The sequence below is a fragment of the Cryptomeria japonica genome, unplaced genomic scaffold (genome assembly GCF_030272615.1).
Source record: "Cryptomeria japonica unplaced genomic scaffold, Sugi_1.0 HiC_scaffold_338, whole genome shotgun sequence".
In the NCBI taxonomy this organism is placed as follows: Eukaryota; Viridiplantae; Streptophyta; class Pinopsida; order Cupressales; family Cupressaceae; genus Cryptomeria; species Cryptomeria japonica.
In genome coordinates this window covers 112,361-118,380 of record NW_026729160.1, presented here as the reverse complement: position 1 = coordinate 118,380, position 6,020 = coordinate 112,361, and positions in this window count along the sequence as shown.

Here is a 6,020-nt window from a genome sequence, read left to right as displayed (position 1 = left end):
TAGGGACCGAGCTCACTTGCGGATAGGGCAAAATCCGCCAAGCAACCCAAAAGCTAGACGGGGGCTCGAATCGAATCGCCTAGGCGGCCACAACAACGACGTGTTGGATCGACTACCAGTGCCAAACCATTCAGCAAGACTAGTCTGTGTCGAGGCCGGATAGAGATTCTCAGAGAGCGCCCGTATAGCATTTAGGAGACCTGCCGCGTCCCTCACACTCGACAAATGGTGGTGCACGTTTATAAATCCGAGCGATCCCAACCCTTTCAAGCACCAACATCGGTCGAGATAGAGGGGCACGGAGGGGGCTGCGTGAGACAACACAGTCCCCTATATAAGTTATTTGTCCGATTCTCACACATCCGAAGAATGGTCATCAAATCGGACAACAGCCCAAACTTCCGACTTCCGTCCCAGAAAGCCCAAGAGCTATCTAAAACGTTCATGGCCGGAACTCGATCGCGGCTATACCAGTCCGCCAAGCAACCCAAAAGCTAGACTGGAGCTCTAGTCGAATCACCTCTGTGGCCATTGCAAGGACGTGTTGGAGCGACTACCATTGCCGAACCATTCCGCAGGTCGAGTCCATACCAAGGCCGCATAGAGATTCACGATGAGCTCCTGCATAGCAATCAGGAGACTTGCCGTGTCCATCACAATCGATAAATCCTGGTGCAAGATTTTTGCATCCGAGCGCTCCAACCAGTCGAGCACCAGCATCAATCGACATAAACGGGCACGGGGGGAGGATGCTCGAGAACACTACCTCCCCTATATAAGTTATTTGTCCGATTCTCAAGCAGCCGAAGTCTGGTCATCGAATCGGGTCAAAGACCACAACTTCCGACTTTACCCACAATGCAAGTCATCGAATCGAACATCGGCCCCCGAGTCGGACTCCATGCGTATGTCAGGTCATCGGACCCAAATTCCGCCTTCCTGCGCATGGCGGGCCATCAATATCAACTCGGTCATCGGACCCAAACTCCGCCTTTCTGCGCATGGCACGCCTTCAAATCGGTCATCGGACCCAAATTCCGCCTTCCTGTGCATGGCGGGCCATCAACATCAACTCGGTCATCGGACCCAAATTCCGCCTTTCTGCGCATGGCACGCCATCAACTCGGTCATCGGACCCAAATTCCGCCTTCCTGCGCATGGCAGGTCATCGGACACAAATTCAGACCTCGCCAATATGCCTACGTATCGAATCGGTCATCGGACCCAACTTCCGACTTCATCCATACTGTAGGGTCTTTGAGGTTGGCGCGGTGCGCTCAACCCGGGGAGTCGACCCATCGAAGCATACACCTCCCCTATATAAGCTATTTGTCCGATTCCCACACCTGTGTAGTTTGCACCTCTGACCAGGACATCGACCCCAACTTCCGAACTCGACTGCAACGACGGCACCAGCGCCTTGGTGCGCACCTTGCGACGCACAGTCCCAACATTCGCCTTCCTGCACATGGCAGGTCATCGGACCCAAATTCCGACCTCGCGAGTATGCCTACATATCGAATCGGTCATCGGACACAACTTCCGACTTCATCCATACCGTAGGGTCTTTGAGGTTGGCGCGGTGCGCTCAACCCGGGGAGTCGACCCAACGAAGCATACACCTCCCCTATATAAGCTATTTGTCCGATTCCCACACCTGTGTAGTTTGCACCTCCGATCAGGACATCGACCCCAACTTCCGAACTCGCCTGCAACGACCGAACCAGCGCCTTGGTGCGCACCTTGCAACGCACAGTGCCAACATTCGCCTTCCTGCACATGGCAGGTCATCGGACCCAAATTCCGACCTCGCGAGTATGCCTACATATCGAATCGGTCATCGGACCCAACTTCCGACTTCATCCATACCGTAGGGTCTTTGAGGTTGGCGCGGTGCGCTCAACCCGGGGAGTCGACCCAACGAAGCATACACCTCCCCTATATAAGCTATTTGTCCGATTCCCACACCTGTGTAGCTTGCACCTCCGATCAGGACATCGACCCCAACTTCCGAACTCGACTAAAAAGACCGCACCAGCACCTTGGTGTGCACCTTGCAACGCACAGTGCCAACATTCGCCTTCCTGCACATGGCAGGTCATCGGACCCAAATTCCGACCTCATGAGCATACCTACTAATCGAATCGGTCATCGGACCCAACTTCCGACTTCATCCATACCGTAGGGTCTTTGAGGTTGGCGCGGTGCGCTCAACCTGGGGAGTCGACCCATCGAAGCATACACCTCCCCTATATAAGCTATTTGTCCGATTCCGACACCTGTGTAGTTTGCACCTCCGCTCAGGACATCGACCCCAACTTCCGAACTCGCCTGCAACGACCGAACCAGCGCCTTGGTGCGCACCAAAAGTGCGCACTTTTGGAGGGCACTTTTGTGCGCTCCAAAGGTGCGCACTTTTGGAGGGCACTTTTGTGCGCTCCAAAGGTGCGCACTTTTGGAGGGCACTTTTTGGAGGGCACTTTTGTGCGCTCCAAAGGTGCGCACTTTTGGAGGGCACTTTTTGGAGGGCACTTTTCTGCGCTCCAAAGGTGCGCACTTTTGGAGGGCACTTTTTGGAGGGCACTTTTCTGCGCTCCAAAGGTGCGCACTTTTGGAGGGCACTTTTTGGAGGGCACTTTTCTGCGCTCCAAAGGTGCGCACTTTTGGAGGGCACTTTTTGGAGGGCACTTTTCTGCGCTCCAAAGGTGCGCACTTTTGGAGGGCACTTTTGTGCACTCCAAAGGTGCACACTTTTGGAGGGCACTTTTTGGAGGGCACTTTTCTGCACTCCAAAGGTGCGCACTTTTGGAGGGCACTTTTGTGCGCTCCAAAGGTGCGCACTTTTGGAGGGCACTTTTTGGAGGGCACTTTTGTGCGCTCCAAAGGTGCGCACTTTTGGAGGGCACTTTTGTGCACTCCAAAGGTGCGCACTTTTGGAGGGCACTTTTCCTGCGCTCCAAAGGTGCACACCTAGGTGAGCACCTTCGACCACACCTTGTAGCACACCAAACTCTGACTTTCGACTTCATCCGCAATGCAGGGTCTTTGAGGTTGGCGCAATGCGCACAACCAGGGGAGTCGACCCATCAAACCCAACACCTCCCCTATATAAGCTATTTGTCTGATTCTCATACATGCGTAGCCTGCAGGAGCAATTAGGACATCGACCCCAACTTTCGGCTTCTAAACGAAAACAAGGTCTTTGAGGTTGGTGTAATGCGAACAACTAGGGGAGTCAACCCATCAAACCCAACACCTCCCCTATATAAGCTATTTGTCTGATTCTCATACATGTGTAGTCTACAGGAGCAATTAGGACATCGACCCCAACTTTTGACTTCTTAACGAAAACAAGGTCTTTGAGGTTGACGTAATGCGCACAACCAGGGGAGTCGACCCATCAAACCCAACACCTCCCCTATATAAGCTATTTGTCCGATTCTCATACATGTGTAGCCTACAGGAGCCATTAGGACATTGACCCCAACTTTTGACTTCTTAACGAAAACAAGGTCTTTGAGGTTGGCGTAATGCGCACAACCAAGGGAGTTGACCCATCAAACCCAACACCTCCCCTATATAAGCTATTTGTCTGATTCTCATACATGTGTAGCCTGCAACAACGATTAGGACATCCACCCCAACTTCTGAATTCGTCTGCGTTGACCGCACCAAAGGTGCACGCCTTGGTGCTCACCAAAATCCGACTTCCGACTTCTTCTGCTATGCGGGGTCTTTGAGGTTGGCGCAGTGCGCACAACCAGGGGAGTCAACCCACCGAATGCAACACCTCCCCTATATAAGCTATTTGTCTGATTCTCATACATGCGTAGACTGCAGCAATGATTAGGACATCCACCCCAACTTTTGACTTCTTAAACAAGACAGGGTCTTTGAAGTTGGTGCAGTGCACACAACCAGGGGAGTCGACCCATCAAACGCAACACCTCCCCTATATAAAGCTATTTGTCCGATTCTCATACGTGTAGTCTGCAGCAGCGATTAGGACATCGACCCCAACTTCCGAATTCGTTTGCATTGACCGCACCAAAGGTGCACGCCTTGGTGTGCACCTTGGAGTGCACTTTGGTGCTCACCTCGGTGCACACTTTGGTGTGCACCTCGGTGTGCACCAAAGGTGCGCACCTTGGAGCGCACCAAAGGTGTACACTTTGGAGCGCACCACATAGGGTCTTTGAGAGGTTGGCGCAGTGCGCACACCAAGGTGGGTGTTGAGGTGCGTGCCGAGGTGGGTGGGTGCTAGGGTGCGCTCCATGGTGGGTGCCAGGGTGGGTGCGTGCTAGGGTGGATTCCAAAGAGGGTCATAGGGTGGGTGCCAAGGTGGGTTGGTGATATAGTGGGTTCAAAGGTGGGTACTAGGGTGGGTTCCAAGGTGGGTCACAAGTTGGGTGCCAGGATGCGTGGGTGTTAGGTTGGGTGCCAAGGTGGGCTCCTGCGTGGGTGGGTGCTAGGGTGGGTTTCAAGGTGGACGCGAGGGCGGGTGCCAAGGTGGGTAACAAGTTGGGTGTTAGGATGGGTGAGTGCTAGAGTGGGTGCCAAGGTGGGTGGGTGCTAAGGTGGATGCCAAGGTGGTTCACAGGGTGGGTGGGTTCTAGGGTGAGTTCCAAGGTGGGTCACAGGTTTAGTGCTAGGGTGCGTGTCAAGGCGGGTGTCGAGGTGCCTGGGTGCTAGGGTGTGGATGCCAATGTGGGTCATAGGGTGGGTACTAGGGTGGGCTGCAATGTGGGTGCCAAGGTGGGTAACATGCTCGGTTGGTTCTAAATTGGGTGTCAGGGTGGGTGTGCACCCACCTTGCCCGAGGTGGGTGCCAAGGTGCCAGTGTGGGTGGGTGCTAAGGTGGATGCCAAGGTGGGTGAGAAGGTGGGTGATAGGTTGAGTGGTAGGATGGGTGGGTGCCAAGATGGGTCACAGGGTGGGTGCAAGGGTGGGTAGGTGCTAGGGTTGGTGTCAGGGTGGGTGGGTGCTAGGTTGGGTTCCAAGGTGGGTGCGAGGGTGAGTGTCAAGGTGGGTCACAGGTTAGGTGCTAGGATGGGTGAGTGCTAGGGTGCAAAGGTGCCAGGGTGGGTGCTAGGATGGGTCGATGCTAGGGTGAGTGGCAAGGTGGGTCCACAAGTGTCAAGGTGGGTGCCGAGGTGGGTGCCAACTTGGGTTCCAAGGTGGGTGCCAAGTGGGCGACTGCTATGGTGGATGCCAAGGTGGGTCACGGGGTGGGTGCCAAGTTGCTAGGTTGTGTTCCAAGGTGGGTGCCAACGTGGCTGCTAGGGTGCGTGGGTTAAAGGGTGTGTCACAACGTGGGTGCCAGGATGGGTGCGCACCCACACTGGCCAAGACGGGTGCAAGGTTGGGTTCCAAGCCCGGTCACAGGCTGGGTGCTAGGATGGGTGGGTGCCAAGGTGGGCACCAGGGTGGGTGCACCCACCCTGGCCAAGGTGGGTCACGGGGTGGGTCCTAGGGTGGGTAACGGGGTGGGTACTAAGGTGCGTGCCAAGGTGGGTCATGGGGTGGGTGCCAAGGTGGGCACCAGGGTGGGTGTGCACCAACCCTAGCCAGGGTAGGTCACGGGGTGGTTGTCGGGGTGGGCGTCAAGGAGCCAAGGTGGGTGGCAAGTAGCCAAGTTGCGTGCCAAGGTGGGTGTCGGGGTGGGTGCCAAGGATCCAAGGTGGGTGCCAAGGAACCAAGGTGGGTGTCTGGGTGGGTGCCGAGGTGGGAGCCAGGGTGGGTCCCAAGGTGAGTGCAAAGGTGGGTGCCAGGGTCAAGGTGAGTGCCAATGTGGGTTCCAAGGTGCCAGGGTCAGGGTGAGTGCCAATGTGGGTTCAAAGGTGCTAAGTTGGGTGCGAGGTTGGGTGCGAGGGTGGGTGGGTGCCAAGGTGTGCTAGGTGGAAGCCCGGGTGGGTCGGCATCCCATGGGTGTCGAGTTGGGTGCCTGATGGGTGCTTCTTGTCAAGTTTTAGTCGTCGGGACTCATTTCGAGCCTTAGAGGTCGTTTCTTGTCCGGTTGC